Source organism: Ambystoma mexicanum, chromosome 3p (assembly GCF_040938575.1).
Source record: "Ambystoma mexicanum isolate Mex_15411 chromosome 3p, UKY_AmexF1_1, whole genome shotgun sequence".
Lineage (NCBI taxonomy): Eukaryota > Metazoa > Chordata > Amphibia > Caudata > Ambystomatidae > Ambystoma > Ambystoma mexicanum.
This window is the reverse complement of record NC_090925.1, coordinates 507,944,041-507,960,925: the sequence shown is the minus strand read 5'-3', so window position 1 is coordinate 507,960,925 and position 16,885 is coordinate 507,944,041. Positions and strand designations below refer to the sequence as shown.

General features: G+C 43.9%; 1 long non-coding RNA gene across 2 annotated transcripts; it reads left to right on the top strand.

Annotated features, from left to right (window-relative positions):
- Positions 1 to 2,361: 2,361 nt before the first annotated feature.
- Positions 2,362 to 10,422, top strand: LOC138579557 (uncharacterized). 2 transcript variants are annotated; one of them, XR_011304068.1, is made up of 3 exons: positions 2,362 to 2,536; positions 9,330 to 9,447; positions 10,003 to 10,422. It is a non-coding gene; the product is annotated as an uncharacterized lncRNA (long non-coding RNA). The 2 variants fall into 2 exon arrangements; XR_011304069.1 differs by lacking the exon at positions 10,003 to 10,422 and adding an exon at positions 9,847 to 9,910.
- The last annotated feature ends 6,463 nt before the right edge of the window (positions 10,423 to 16,885 follow it).

The window sequence follows — 16,885 nt, the reverse complement described above, 5'->3', positions numbered from 1 at the left end:
AGTCCACTTCTTCTTTCACAGGTACAATCCAAAAAGGTTCCAAGGCAGAAGGTTAGTTACAGAAATCCAAGAAATTGGCAAAATCCATAACCCAGGAAGACAGTTCAAAGCAGCACCAACAAATATTATAATCAGTATCAGAGAAACAAAAACAAGAGCAAAAGGGGAATCCAATAGGCAAGCAATGGTCAGGTAACTAGGCAGGCGATCCAAAAATAGGCAGACAGTAATACAGGGAGCAAGCAGGCGCAATTCCCAAAAACTCAACACATGGGCCAGCAACAGGAGATCAAGGAGAACGTGAAGCAACAGAACAGAAAAGGCAACTCACCGTTGAGCAGTTTAGGAGCCCTGGAGCTGCAAGCATTTCTGTTTATAAATGAAAAGGGAGGCGCCAGCGGTCCCCACCGGCGCTTACCTGACAGAATGTGTCAATGTCACATGCTGTAGTTCATGAGACTTGTAGTCCTTGATCTTCCCGTCCGGGTCCTGTGCTGCTCTACTCTCATGGGAAGGCGCCACCCTTGCTGAAGGTAAATTGGGACCATGACACACATAGAAATAAAGAAAGAGTGAAAAATCACGATCTGTAGTATTACTCTCACAACATGCCACAGTTCTGACGAGGAAGGCATAATAATAATGTAAGGAACATACAAAGGACCAATACCAAACCTGAAGCGAGAGTGCACCAAAAGTAACTAGCATAACCACAAAGCAAAGTACAACAACCATTGCGCAGGACGTTGCAGCTCCACTGATGTTTCTACCAACCGTGGCATACCTCGGAAACCCTGGGAAGCCATCATTGCAGTACACCTCAAAGTATTAGGCTAGCATAACGGTGCGCACACGTGCAAAGCAGGCCTTCAATCAATGCAAGGCAAAGTGTGTTCAGAAATCTACTGTAAAATTGAGGAATAGATGACACGCGCAAAGAGGCACGAAAGGGATTGCTCTTTGGGTTGGGGCCCTTACCCGGAACAAGGGCCTGGCCTAGGTGGATGGACAGACGTAGGGCTGCGGGCCCAATCAGAGGCGCTAAAAGGTGGGAGCGGGTGGGAACTAGGTAATAATGAGGAAGCGGCCTCGGCGGAGACAACGGGGTGCACTATGCACTAAAGTGCGTCCGAGCTTTCCAAGCAAAACAATCCCAATCCAAGCACAATTATCCAATCAGACTGGGTCGGAAACCCACGCACCTTACCTTCATCAAGCTGGGGTAGCAAAAGAAGCTTTGCCAAGGTGGCGAGGGCAAGGGAACCTCACCGGTGCTGGCTGCCGGCCCAATCAGAGGCACTCAGAGGTGGGAGCGTGGCAGGAGCTAGGTAACAATAAGTAAGCGGCATCGGTTGATGCAAAAGGTCGCACTATGCACTAAAGTAGTGCACAGGAGATTTCCAAGCAAAACAATTCTAATCAGAACACAATTATCCAATTTAACTGGGTTGGAGACCCACGCACCTTACCTTCAGCAAGCTGGGCAAGCTAATGCGGCTTTGTCAAGGTGGTGAGGGCAAGGGACCCTCACTGGTGTTACTGCAGGCTGCTGGCCCAATCAGAGGCACTCAGAGGTGGCAGTGGGATGGGAACACTGTAACAATAAGGAAGCAGCTTTGGTTGAGACAATGGGCCTCATTATGAGTTTGGCAGTACCCGTGCCTCCCACGATTGGCCAATAACCGGCCCATTATTAGTTGAATGGGGAGGGAGCTAACAACGGGTCTGTTAATAACGGGCCCGTTGTTAGCTCCCTGGTCCCCTCGCGGTACAGCGATGGTAAAACCAGATGTCCAGAGCGGGTCCCGTGAGGGAACCTCCTAACAGGGCGGAGTGGGATTAACAGTGCCGTCACCATTACCGGTGCCATTAATCCCATTCTGCCCATCTTGTAATGAGGCCCCATGTCATGGACTGGGGTATAAAGTGATGTGTTTTTTAATTTTACCCCCTTCTGTCGCCGTACCCGGCATAATGCAGAAGCAGAAAGGGCAGGACTCAAGTCGAGTGTACACGTGGGTGGACGGCGTCCACCCACTATTTTCAGAGGGTGGACGCTGCCCCCATGTTTATTTTAGAGGCCATGTGTATAATAATTAAGAAACATCCATTGCTGTCTGTCATTTGTCAGCGGGACTCGCAGGTTAGCAGGCTCGGGTCTTCATCACTGCACCAGATATGCAGTGCTGATGCAATAGGCGCAAACAGGGTGTTAAAGCAGACAGGCCAGGTCGAAACCTGGATCTGCATAGTAACAGAAATGCTTACTTTAATTTCATTGGTTGTTTATCAGCCAATGAAATTTGCTAACACTAAGTGTGGGTGGGTGCAATGGCACACGGGAACCGTAGTGGAGCCACTTTCATTTGATGCGGTGCGGCCTGGGCATTCAGATTCTCTGACCACTGGCAGTGGCACTGTGCCAGAGTGTGGTAACGGTTGGCATTGGCCTAGCTGAGCCGAGACACAGAAGAAACAAAGTGGACCTGTGCGTGTGCTGTGTGGCCTTCCATGCTGACGTGAGTGAAGCTGTTTGGTAAGTGAAAAAGCAAGCAGCTCTTTCCTGTCTGTGTATAATGCGTGTGTGAGTAGGACCTAGTGTGACTTACTTATGAGCCAAAATAGTTCTCTCTTGAATCTCCCCAGGCATAGGCACATAAGGGCCTTGTTGCCTGCAGGCAAAGGCTGACATTTTAAGGTCTGAAGGCGCTTTATTTCCAAACACTGCAGCAGGGACTTTGACTTTGGCAGCTCAGAATGTGTTTCCGCAGTCTCACTAAATGTCATGTGCCTGTTTGTCTTTCATTTGTGATGAACAGTATTGATGGATTTAGCTTCCTGGGTCAAAAGTTGGGCGTGTATGAACAAGTGACAGAATGGCTCCGACACAGATTTATTATTGTGACTAATCACCTCAAGGTTTTGTCCAGGCCATTTAGATTGATTGGTCACAGTCATCGTCTTTTGTGCAGCAACCTTAGAAAAGGGCTATGTGCTGCTGATTGCTTGTCCACTGGCCCCATCCCAGCAAAAGAAATGTAGAAAATCCTCATTAATAAATAAATAATGGCAGGCGCGCAAGTCATTGAGCTGACCGGGCTGAAGCCTCCCGCCCCCGAAATGTTAGCTGTTGTGCCGGGTTTCCGTGCACTTTAACAATTCAAAGGATCAGGCACATGCTTCTGGGCGCATTTTGTTTCTTCTGAGGCAAATATACTATCTGCTCGGCTCGGATGATGAAGAACTGCCCGTTTCCCAGAGTCACAGCCCCCCTGAGAGACACAGGCTGCATCCCTGGCTCTGCAGTCAGTGCCGTAATGAACTTAACAACACATTTCTTTTCTTATCAGCAACAGAGCCTTTCTTATGCATGATGGTGAATATCCAACTGAAAGACCACCAGTCACCTTGCAAATAGTGACAACTGAAGCGAGCAACACAGTAAAGCACCCTTTGAAAAGATGTTCATACCCATAACGTCTAATATCTTGATATGCTAAAAAGTAAAGTTTGCTTTGATGTCTTTAGTTTAATGTTCTTAACACCATACAAAACAACACGCTGGAGGTTTGGGACAAATCTCCATACCTAAGTGAGTTAATGACGCAACCTATTTTATTGTGTGTCTTAAAGCACTGAACATAAAGTGCCTTTTGCATTTTATAGTTTTCCATTTAGGAAGTGGAAACTAAAGGCACACTGATATTATTTTAGCCCAACATGCTGCAGGATTTACATGTTGTCATGACGCTTTACTATGCAGTTTGTGTATTTTTGCAAGTAAACTCCATTGGTTACTGTGCACAGCGCTTGGGCATTAAACACAATAGATGTTCAATAAAAATACAAAAGGAAAAAAATAATGCAATAGGTATTTCTTTTCTCTTAGTTGAGTGTTTTTGTCTGCTGAACTGTATGTAATAAATGCCATTGTGCCAATTCCTGCATAAAGCCTTTTTTTGGTTTGGGTGAAACAAAACAGAGTCTGCGTCAACTGATGTTTTCTCTGGCTTTGATGCACCACACAGGAAATGCAGTTTACTGTGGCCACGTGTGTGTAGTAGCACGTAATAAGCACAAAGTGCAACTGGTGTCACTTCCAACGAGGTCACTTCCGGCGAGGTCACTTCCCGTTGGCTATGCTAATGAGTCCCCCACTTCTTTTTTTAGGTCTTGACTCCTGGGAAAGGGGCAGCTATCAATTGACGCAGAGAGAGTAAGGTGCGCACGGGAGAGGAGTGAAGGAGAGATAGAGGGTTCACTGGCTCATAGAAATACACAAAGAATAATAAACCATGACCTGTGTGACGCTACCCTTTATTGAAACGTTCCCACATCACACAGGCACTTTGCAGCACCAGTCACAGTCTGGGTGTACCTGATGCCCCTCCAGGCAGATAAGTACATGGACATTCTTTTCACCGTTATTATTATTATTATTAAGGTATTTATTGATGGTATCATAATTCAACATAGCATCGGTAGATACAGGGCATCCCCTCATGTTATCAGTCATCATCATCATCATCAAGTTTATTCAGATTTGCATGTAAAAAAACTATCCATAAAACCATTACAAGATGCACACAGTTATAACACCATAAAAACATACCATCAGTCATCTTCAACAACATGTTGCACCTGGGTCTTATAGTTTCAATATTCTCAGTGTGGCCCTCCAAGCCCTAATATTCATAGTTCTGTGTGTTAAACAGCCAGAAGTGGATAGAGATGATCCTAACAACACCACGGTCGGATAGCAACGATGACTGAGTGCACTTAAAGATGCATATGATATGGAGACTAAGTAGATTCTGTAGCGTTCCAACTGGAGGGTGGCGGGCACAATGGAGCGCAATATCACTCCTTAATGCCTCTTAAGTATGAAAGTGGTGTTACATGGGCGTCAGTTGCTGCTCACACTGAAAGCCCTGAATGGCAAGGGCTGCTCTACTTCTCCGGCATTCCCTAGGTGGTAGAACACCTGGCATGCAACTGCTGTAGTCAGTTACAGTGCAATGTTATGTATTGTTCCATTCCCGTATTGTCTTTTGTGCTGTATAGAACGAGGAGCACATCAAAAATAAGTTATGCGTGATTGCTATCCTGAGGGGGGATGTAGTCTATTGGCTACGCTGTTGGCCTTGCAAGATGCAAACCTGGATTCCACCAGAGGCTTCTGTATTGGAACAAAACTCGTTGGTTCTGGGTAAATCCCTTTACCCCCCTGTGCCTGAAATTGAAAGTATGCGACAACAAGCTTTTAACAGTGTGCTGAGGAGTATTTCCCCAATGATGTAGTCCGGCAACGCCAAATCTTCATAGTCTAGTCTCAATCCGACCTCAGACCCCTTAGCATTTGATGATCAGTGCCTCATGTGCCTGATGCTTCTGCTATAATAGTTCTATATAAAGCATGTGTTGCTACTTCAAGCTATGCCAGAGCTACCTGAAAATACCTGCAATATTTTTGTGATACTGACGCGGAATGAGGATTTTGAATCCCATGACCAATGGCTAAAACACCTCATGGTGGCCGAGGTCCTGATCCGGAGCGATTGAAAAAATTCACTGTACTGGACTGAAAGGATAAGCGGCGCAGGCCACATGGAAAAGGTGGACTATAACATCTTGAACCACCAAGAAACCTTTCCAAAGTTCTGTGACACATTCCTGGATTTTTGTGACAGGATCCGTGGGCTGCAATCCGCTGAAGTGAAAGACAGGTCTTCCAGTGGTTTGAGTCATGCGGCAAGCACTTCTTTCCCTTCCTCGCCTTTCCCCTCCCGCTCCCCATCTCGCTTTTCTGCAGCATTATCTATGAATGGTGATTAGACTGTTGTTGCCTTGATCCTGGTTTCAGGATGGACACTGCCTGCTACGTATTAGGCTGGTCTTTAGGAAATTAAGCAAGCTGCACCATATGACAAGCTTTTTGAAGACCTCCTGGATTACCCTGGGGGATTATGCTTTTAGATATAGTTTGATAATTAATTTGGAAGGATTATAGTATATTTACTATTGCTGTAGACACCTCAGCAGTTGCATTAGAATGCGTACTTGGGTAAATACCTGCAAAAGAAATACAATGTTAATTTTAAAAAAAATAAAATAAAATGACATTCAATCTCAGAAAAAAAAGATATGTCTCCATGTTATATGTCCGAGAGGATTTTTTGTGTTGCCCCTGTCGTGGCTAACAAACCTACCGTAGACTGGCCGGCGAGAACTCTACTTACCTTATTGGTCCAACTCACATTATGATGTGGCATCAGTTTCCTCAAAATTCAGAAACACACTGGAACAAACGAGAGGTTCCACAGCAACTGAGATTTATATGGCTAACATGGAACCTAGGTGCAACCTCTCCAAAAGGATTGATTTATTATTTTTCACATATCAGGGAAATGTGGAACAGTGTTCCGTCACTTTCTTTGTGCTTCAGGATAAGCCACTGTGTGTCCAGTCCTGTGATTGGAGTTGGTGTCCGCTTTATTGTCCTTCTTCCATGATGATTGGTGCTTGCAGGCCTTTGAGTATGATTATGCAGACCTATGATTTCTCGTGCTGTAGCTGTACTACTTTAAGCCATAGGCCAACGTGCCTTCCCCACACTGATCTATGGTGCCATTTCCCACTCAAGTGGAGTATAGACCTGCATTTGACGGTACTGTGATGTGTACATGATGAGAGGACCGTAAAGATACTGAGCGGGAGATGGTTGGGTGGAATGAACCAAAGCTCTTCTTGTCACCTGATGCCTTCCAGTTCAGTCTGTCCTCTCAGAGAACAACTATCACACTCTGGCCACTGGCCCCACCTTTATTTAAGACATAGGGCTTCATTATAAGTTTGCCGGTCCGCCAGTAACGGTGGCGGTAAGCTACCGGTGCCGTTACTACCGGACCGGCTAACTACGAGTTGTGCTCGCGGGTGCCTTTCTGGCCGCCCGGTCTGACCTGATGGGCAGAGCAGCATCCGCGATCACAACTCCTCGGATGCACCGGCACCATTCATGAATGGTGCCGGTGCATCCGACTTCCCCATTCCCATTGAGCCCTATGCGGCTCAAATGGAAATGGGGAAGAATATTTTCTGGCACCCGCGAATAGGCAAATACCGGGTCCGGCAAGACCGTAATGACCCGGTAATTGCCCATTCGCGGTTCTACCGCACAGCTACCACAAGTATCATAATGAGGCCCATAGCCTTGAAAACCTTCTCGGTTCACATTGCTCTTTCTAGCCAGCATCACAGATTAGCCTTCCTCGCATGCCTCTCTCATGTGTGTGCCTGCATTCCACACGTGGCATCATTCTTTCACTGGCTTTCCTCTTGCTTTGTGCACTGGTGTGGCCATGCTACACTGTGGTGACCCTTTGTATGCTCCTCCTATTTTGTACCCCATTGCGTTTCTGCTTACCTTTTAAAGTTGCTCCTGAGTCTTGTCCTACTGTGACCTTGCCCCTGAGTTGTGCCGTGTGTGATCTCTGTGAGTTGCTAGCTACCCAGGGATACCTCTATGTATTTTGACAAAGCACCTTTTTGGAATGAGATGTTATCAGTCGACATTTCGCTTTGTCGCTGTTTTGATGTGCTCTAAATGACTATTCATACGCTCCCAGTGTACAGTTAGTTCTGAATGACTGCAGATGGTGTCACAGGTGTGCTAACCTTGCCTTTGTCGGCCACCCACCCTGTTACTCTGAGGAGGACGTACACATGGCACAGCTTGTGTGTCTGGATTTCTAGGTGCATCATACCCAGAGTTAAAAATGGAACAGATGCTAAGCTATACATTCTAATCCTATCTGCTAAAATCGAAAACAAAAGTTTTCTTTTTGAGACTTTGCTATATCATGATACATTCCCTTCTGGAACCCGGACCGTGCACAATTTGTGGATTTGTAGTTTTATTGTTTCACCATTTTAAGGTCCTTTGTAAGCACATTCGTTTTATTCTAGTGTATACAGAGCCATTTAAAACACGTTCTATATTTGACCTGCATCAGATCATTCACAAAAGGAAGGCAGCACTTGGGCCCACCTCGGATGTGTACATTGCACTCAAGTAAAATGCACCTGATTCTCAAAGTGAAAAAGAAGTGCATGTTTCTCAAACCTTTGTAATTCCTCCCTATGGTGGCCCATAGGGTACATTCATGTAATTCCTTTGGAGAACTGAGTACATTGCACTCACATGCAAATTACACATCTAAAGTAGGAGTAAGTGCAGCTTTCCTTTTTGTGTAACGATGGAATAGTAATTTAAGAAAATGTTGACAGTTTGTCTTAATCTCTCTAGAAACAAATACACCAGTCAGTCTGGCTTAAACTAACTCCCTAGACAAATCCCAGTCTCCTTTTCATGGGGTTGCCTGTTTTCAATAAAATGATTTACAAAGGAATTCACACGGAAACATTAACCGATGTACATACATCTACATGCAGAATAATGACATTTCGGAATGGGAGCACTATCTAATTGTCATTTCCTTCGGGAATCCTATTTATATGATTTTTTTTTATGTTTTATTTTATTGGATATTTATAAGGCTCCTAGACAACAGAACAGTGATTCACAAGGAAAAGGGAAGGGAACAAGGGAGAAAACAACAATGACAATGAATAAATAATAAAACTAGAAACGATCTTACTAGGCCTTGTGACATTTGGAACGTGCAAGTGCAGTGAAGGAGGGGGTAGAGGAGGGGTGTGGTTGGCATAAGGGGGGTAGTGCCAGAGGTGCATGTCGGGGAGCCACTCAGGTAAGTGCAAGGGCAGAGACATCCTAAGGAGAAAGGGGGAGGTCTGCCACCCGGCAGCTAGGTGCAAGGGCCGGGCTGATTCAACGTGGCAGATGTCTGCAGCCTGACAGTTAGGTGTGGGCAGTGCAAGGGGTGGTGCTGGTGGTGACTGGGCAGATGGCCTGGTTGGACGCACGAGGGACCAGGTCACCAGTCTGAGCGGCAGTGGGGTGGTTTACCAAGGGAGATGGAGAAAAGGAAGGTCTTGAGTTGTTTGCTGAACTTGAGGTGGTCTGGTTCAAGACAGGGAGAGGGAGGGAGACTGTTCCAGAGGAGGGAGCCAGCCAAAGAGAGAGAGTAGTAAGGTGAGCAGGGACCAGAGGGGTGTGTGTCCTTAGTTTATACATTAATTAATGTCTTAGCAAACCACGTGTTTTAAATATGGTTTAAGTGCACCCTAGTGACACCATTATTATACGGTTGGTGCTGCACATAGTTCTCATGATACAACGACCGTTACCTGTATTTCAGCCTGCGTGTATTTCAGTAATATTGACAATGGGCTGTTTGTTTTCCATATAGCCTCCACCATATAACGACAGCAGATGGTGTTGAAAGCCAGACGAAGACACAACCTCTACAGGTCTAAACGTCTAGTAGGCACAGCGTTCGCATGGATTTGATTACTGACATATTTTGGGTAAGCGTTTACAATTTGGTCCTAAGGATACTAAGCAAATAGAACAAAGTTATATTACCACCGTCTAACGGAATATTGTAGAGAGACCATCAACAGAATCCAAAGTGTCCATTCTAAGTAACAAGTGGTTTCTGGAGCTGTTATAAATGAGACTAAAAAGTATAGAGACTCAGTTATGTTTCCAGCACCGGCACGTTAAGAGAGTAGATTGTACATATGATCGCGCTTCTGAAAACTAAGCGTAATTAGAGGTCATAGTGTGTAACAACTAGATGCTGCCCAGGAAGACTGACCAATTATTTGTGGCCTTTTTAAACCTTTTTTTTAAAATGTGCGAAATTGTAGAATATAGGTTGGGGCTTGCTCCAGTTTTGACCTAGTGTATTTATTTCTCCACAGATTATCGTCTAATTTAAAGACGCTTTAACCTCACCGTGCACTGCACAATAGAATGTTTGCAACTGTGAGTGCCCTTTAGGTTACATGTTGTTGTTTTCGATGTTGACTTATAATGATCCCAGCATTACTGAAAGCTGTCTCTATTGTCTCCTGTAGCTTGGAACAAAATAGCTGTAATCCTGAATTCATCTTTGGCATCTTGCTTTTTACGGAAGAAACACAACTTGGACGATTGTGTATACTTGTTAGAAAACGTTGGAACCCCTGAAGAAGTTCTAGAAGAGATGATCAAAGAATATTAGAATGAAACATCTGGGCTAGTATTACCACTGGAGTGATTAGGAGTGTGAAACAATGATCTATTAGATAGCTTTAGGACTACGCAAGTAGGATGCGTGATAAATATACTAGAGAATTGGATAGTGAATAGCGTTGTACTAGCATTGCATTCCGCCCTGAACCAACGAGGTATAAGTACTACACAAATCATTGGCTTCTTTTAGCTAGTTTTTTTTATTCGTATTTTTGTTTTAGGTTATGTATTAATAAGATGTTTTATCTTTAAATTGCACAACACCTGCCACTTTTTCTTGAATATTTAGACAATTTATGATATGTGTATGTGTTTTATGTGTTCTTATGAATTGATGATGAATTAGAATAAAAATTAAAATCTTTTTAATCTTTATGAAGTTACAGGCACAATTCTGTATGTGTTAGATGAACTGTGTATGATGTTCTAAGCCAATGGAGACAATACAGTGGTGGTTGAGTTCTCTAGTTTTCAAATGGATGAAATACGAATGGGGACTGAACTCGACAGTCCAGTAGAATGTAATATTTCCCCCTGTCTTCTTTTGGTTAAAGTAGACTGATAAAGGTGTTCACTAATATTAAATCCTCCTGTTTATCGTTTTGTGTCCAATAGGGCTTGCCTGTGGTTGTCATTAGCTCGTTTTGCAGAGCTGTTCACTAATCTTGCCGAGTAGCTCCGTGCATCTAACTTGGACAATATTTTGGTGGCTTCCCCTTTAAAAGACTTCTTGGTGCTTCTGCTTAGTTAAGCCTCAGAAATTGGAGAAAAGGAAGATTATGCTTTACTGGCGTGATGGCGTCCATAGTGCAACAAAGCATTCTTACGAGTTGGTTTGGTGTAGTGCTTGACTAACAGACTTCCCTCGTTGTGGAAAATTGAGATGTCTAAACAATTCACCTCTTTCTCACTCATGGTAGCTGTAAATTTGAGATACCTATTCTGTACATGTTTTAAGATTCGTGTCTCATCTGACAGTTTTATTAGTAAAGAGCACAAGCAGCATTTTAAACATACAATTTATTATTGTAATTTTAATTATGAGCATTACAGGATTTGCATACAGAATGAATACAAATGGTTACAGCATTTGCACAGTATCTTTGCAATTCAGTATGCATAGACTAATGTCATTATTGATTAGCAAACACACGGTATGGGATTCCGTTCTGAATGAAGTCACACGCAATAGCGTGATGACGTAATTCAGCATATCTATAACATAGGCATCCAAAATGGCGCCACTCAGCCTTGCGGAACACTGATCATAGCCGACTACGGATGTTCAGAGGAAATTCTGCATCAGTGAACATTCTTGAGGGCATCTTCAATATGAAATGTAGGTTTGCCCAAAGTGCACAGAATACAACAGCAAAACATAGCTATTTGTCTTTATGCAGGAATGTCTCAATGGACGGACAAATACTGCACATTGCTAACTTGTAGAGGAAACTCTGTATTGAGTGAGTATTTAATTTGCCATCTTTAATGGAGAACTAAAGGGCTGAATGTATACGGGTTTATTGAGTTAATAATGAAACTATATTTATTTACATGCAGGAACTTTTCATTTGAGTAAACAGCATTACCTATATTGACTTTAGGAGGGACATGGAGAACACCAAATAGTAAGTCTCACGATCTTAACTGTGCATTTGTAAAGTATATGACTATATCTCCTGATCACTAAATATTGAGCTTTGAGTCTTCTTTGGATCTATTTGAAGCTATGGACTATAACGCCACGGATTTGCGTGAGACACAGACCTGCTAATGATCTTAAAGGGGGTTGCACTGGAATACGTATTGGGTTAGTGTGAATTAGTGACTTTGCCACACTTATATATTCCCCAATGCATTACAGAGACTGATTATAATAGCATGTTATCTAAGTTACATTTATTTTTGCTTTCCTTTTTTTCTGTCCCCTGCCATTATCTAGCTCTCCTCATCGTACCACCATTTCTCCTTTTCTTCACATCAATTAAGTTGGGAACTGGAAATCGCAATGTAGACTTGAATTTGGACTGCTTCTTTGCCTTGATAAAGCCCTGGAGGACAAAACCTGTGGCCATGTAGTTGGTGGGTTCTTTGGGTGAAGATTTACTGTATGGGATGTGAAACTTAAATGTGCTTATAAGATTAAACCGCTGATGAGAATCCACCTTCTCAGTTACAGATCCTCCAGAGCGCCTGGGGGCCAGTTCCATTGGTGACGGTGCGCTATATAAGTACCGTTAACATAACATAACATAACATATATCAAAGTCACCCTACTAACATCCCCACTTTACCATGTTTGGAACCGTTTGTACAATCCCTTTGTTTTATGAGGTTCTAATAAACACATCATACACATACAAGCTGTTTATTAATGCAGAGCACCTGCACAGGGGATAGGTATTGATTATGTGCACTATTTCAACACATTATTTCTCAGATATCCTCAGGGGAGAAACCCCTGGAGCAGGATTGATTTCTTTTTGCCTCCCTTGCCACTTGCTGTCACTCGTAGTAATTTTAGGAAATAGACCCCTCCACTAAAAACATTCACAAGCCTTAGAACTGACCAGTGAACCGTTTAGAACCCGGGTAACACAGGTATGTCCCCATTGCTCCCACCAAAAGCTGCCTCCTACAATTTTTCTAATTGGAAAATGGCACATGTTGGCACTCGGTGGGCAGAGCATGTCACAGCCAACATTTTCACACAGGGGAACCCAGTGCCTCCACTGCCATGCCCAATTGGCCATTTCATTTCTTTAGTGTGCCTTGTTGGTTTTTTCCTTCGTAGGCACAGTTTTTAAATAATGGATGAGTGCATTTACTTGCAAAAAACTTACCTATGTAAAGGGGACGCCGATACATAACATAGGCATTTAATTTTCGGAAAATTAAAAGTAAATAGACAAAAGCACTTTTTTAGATATATTTTCTCTTGTATTTTTCACCTGGTCCACTGGCAATTGGTTTCGAAAAACTGCAATTTGTTAGTAATCATATAGTCAAACACTGATCAAGGTTTTCGCCATGCCCTAATGGACACGTCAAATTACACTGCCATTAAGTAACTGCCATCTGTTGTTGGTAATTGAAGGTTGACTCGGACGAGTATTCTTCGGTTGAGAAGGATTTGCCACGTTCCATTTCTTAAAATGTATAACATCATTGAGCTTCAAGAAAGAGCAAGGATAAAACGGAAACCAGTGGATATGAAACAAAACCGCCGTCCCTGGTTGAAAAGCAAAACTAGAGCAGCGTGCGGGATGCAGGAGAAATGTAACCGAAAGTCAGCGCGCGCCGGGCTGCCAGCGGAGAGTGAACCGACGAGTCACTAAAGCAGTCATCAACCAGAAGGGCTGCAGAGAGAAAGGACGCGTGGCACGGGCAAGGGAACATGACAAAGGAGGGAAACTGATCCTCACTTCAAACGTACACTGTTTAAATACTAACACCATGTAGGGGTCAAAGTGTACTAAAAAAATATGTTGGGAATCTGATCCCGACTGTTCTGCCCGCCCCTGCTCTCCACCTTCCCTATACCCATGTTCTATCCCCCTATACAAATCCCATACCTGGGCTCTGCCTTTCCTCAACTGAACCCAACAGCACTGTTTCACATGTGTACATTTAAGACTGAAAGAAACACAGTGAAAGGAAGTGCATCTCAACGACTACCATTACTTTCAGTCATTGCAGCTTTATGGACCCTGCCCTTTCCAAAAACCCACCATTCACACCTCTTAAGGGACATATTTTATTTATTTATTTATTTATTATAAATATACATTCAGCCATACACAGGCTTTGTATATGCATAGAGACTCAAATACAAAATCACAAGCCATGTACATAAAATCCCCAAAAATTAAATACAATCAACATTCAGTTTAAAAAATACCTTCTCCTAAGGAATCTAAAATATTCCTCATTTTCCACGTACAATTTTACCATATAATAAATAGAATTAAGGTAATTGCCTTCCATGAAGGTACCCCATAAAATCTCAGGATCTTGCAGGCTACAACTAGTATACATGTTCCATATTTTCTGACGAATAATCTAGGCGGACTCATCTTACTAATAGATGTTTAATGGATTCCAGATAATACTCTCCACAGAGTTTACACCAACCCACAATCTACCAAGAGCAGACAATGTTAAATCGAATTCTAAGATAGTACTTTAGTGTATAACATGTTGGGAAAACCTCTATATAGGTTGGAGTACCTATATTCATACACATCAACATATATTGGATATAATTACCACTATTAACCGTAGTGCTCAGGTGCACAATCTCGACCTCCTCCGCATAGGTTACCAAGCTCTCCTTAATACTAGGTTTCAAAAGTTGACCAGTAACTGCACCCTCTGGCAAGGGACATATTGCAACCCCCCATACCCACCCATTACCTATGCCTCTGCCAATTTCTCGTTAACCACGCTTGAATCGATACGACCCCTTTAGTACAGGGCCATGTGGTGGCTCGCGGATGGGTGTTATGTCCCAAGCAGGCTGTTGAAGTAAACAAAGGCAAACAAGCTCTTGCAAGGTAGCTAGGGAAGATGTGACACTAGAGTATTACTAACAAGCAACGGGCTTCAATCCCCGGTAGGGGCAGCCAAACACAAATGTGCCCTTTAACTGCCATCAATGAACAGTGCTTTGGGTGTCAAAAAGTAGGGGACCTTGACTGATTTCACCAAAAAGTAGAGGAAAGTTGTTCCCTTTAGTTTCATCCCAGTTCGACCTCAGCCACCATAATTCAGACCACATGTGATACGAGTAAAAAGAGGCTGTAGGTTTTTCTTAATTCTAAACAGGTATTGTATTGGCGTTAAACGTGCTGCATTGTGCCTATGTCACCCAGGCTATTCTTGAACATGTTCCACATCACTACGAGCAACAGAAAGCTTTTCATCAGAGATCAAATGTAATATATGACTGTACAAAGATAGGTCAGAAATGGTAAACACAGTTTAACTCATTATTTTATTCTTTCTAATTATTTTTATTATTTTTTGGTAGGGTGTTACTCTTGAATGTTTATGTTCCTGTTTTGCAAGTGCTTCCTGTACACAATTTCCATTTCGTGAGACTGTAAAGACTGGAGGGGGGTGTCTGTACTTCTACTCTCTATATGGTAGAGGAGAGGCACAGAAGACCCCAGCCAAGATTCTCTATTCGGTAGCTATGGTCGAGCAATCAAGACCTAGCTTCTCAGGAGGTGATGCAGGCTGGTTCTTAAGTACATTGTAGTCCCCAAGCACCCACAAAGGAATGTCCACACACTGTATCGGTTACAACACAGTCTTTATATAATTAATATTCAAGGTCACGTACACTATCACAATAACTCACTTTGTACTGAAATCAATAATGGTAAATATATACAGTTCAAAAGGTGTACCACTAACGTTATCAGATCTCATTAAAGTGCATACGGTCAGAATGACACACAGATCAAAATAAAGAGGAAACCAGCAGTAGAGAGAGGAAGCAAAGCAAGATGGTTGAGCAATTGGCAGAATACTGGCCCCGTTACCTAGACACAGTTCTGTGTGGGGATCCCCTCACCTGGGCAACCTGTAGAAGAATGATACAAGCCCAGTCCATATATTGTTCACACTAGACTTTCCAATAGTTCTGCAACCCCAAAGTACCTTGGCGTTCTAGTGTTCCACATCGGGGAATCAATGGCCCTTCTTGAGTGTCCTCCCTTTCAGGCAGGAGTCACAGGTCGTCGAACGTCTGACGGAGAACAGGTCAAGCTACGACAGTGAAGTGGCCGCATCGTTCCTAGCAGTGCTCATTGACAGGGAAGCGTAAACGTCCTGCCAGGAAGAGGCGTGCAGGGCACCTTGGTGCCGATAGTTCTGGACCGCAAAGAATTGAAGAACTGTGGCCCAGCAAGGGCGTCGAGTCGTCGGCGTCTCTGTGGTCTTTGGGCGGCGGGAAACCCACCGGTGGATTCTCCTCGGCGCGTCGACGTTCAGGCCTTCTCCAACAGGATACAGCAGCGACGATGCAGACGAGAGCGTCCTTGTATCAATTAAGTTCTTGGGAGCACAGCGGCTCCAGTCGGCGACGGCGGTCGTCGACAGTGGCAGACAACAGTCCGGGCGCTTCTCCGTGGAGTTCTGCAGCAATCCCTGTATCGGGTCGGCAGCCTGTCGAAGGTCTGTCTACCAGGGAGCTTAGGCAAAGATCTGCTGTGCACGATGTGCCTCGTAGCTCGGGAAGAGGGCGCCTTACCATGTCCTCTCTGGGTCAGTTCCTGAAGCACAGCAGCTTTCAGATTGTGAAGGAGAGCAACAGCAATTCTTCTATTCCAGCAGGGTTTCAAGATCAAGCTTCAGTTACTCCAGTTACTCGTCGTAGTGGACTTCAGCTTCTGAACACGATTCCTAGCAGTGAGAGGTCCCCAGATATACTGTTGATCTCCCATTCATTCTGCTGGGTCACACTCAAGCATCCAATCATGACTACGGTCATTCATGCAGGCAGGCAGCCAATCAGGCACACTGGGCATTCAGGCCATTCACTTCTCTCCAGACCCTCCCAACAAGTTATGTGTATTGGGACAAGTACCGAGCCATTCAACACTACAAGCTGCATTCATACCGGTTTCGGGCAGGCTGACTTAACCATTGTGTCAACTACCAGATACTAGACAGCCACAACATAGAATGCATATTCGTCACTCACTCCATTCACCCAGG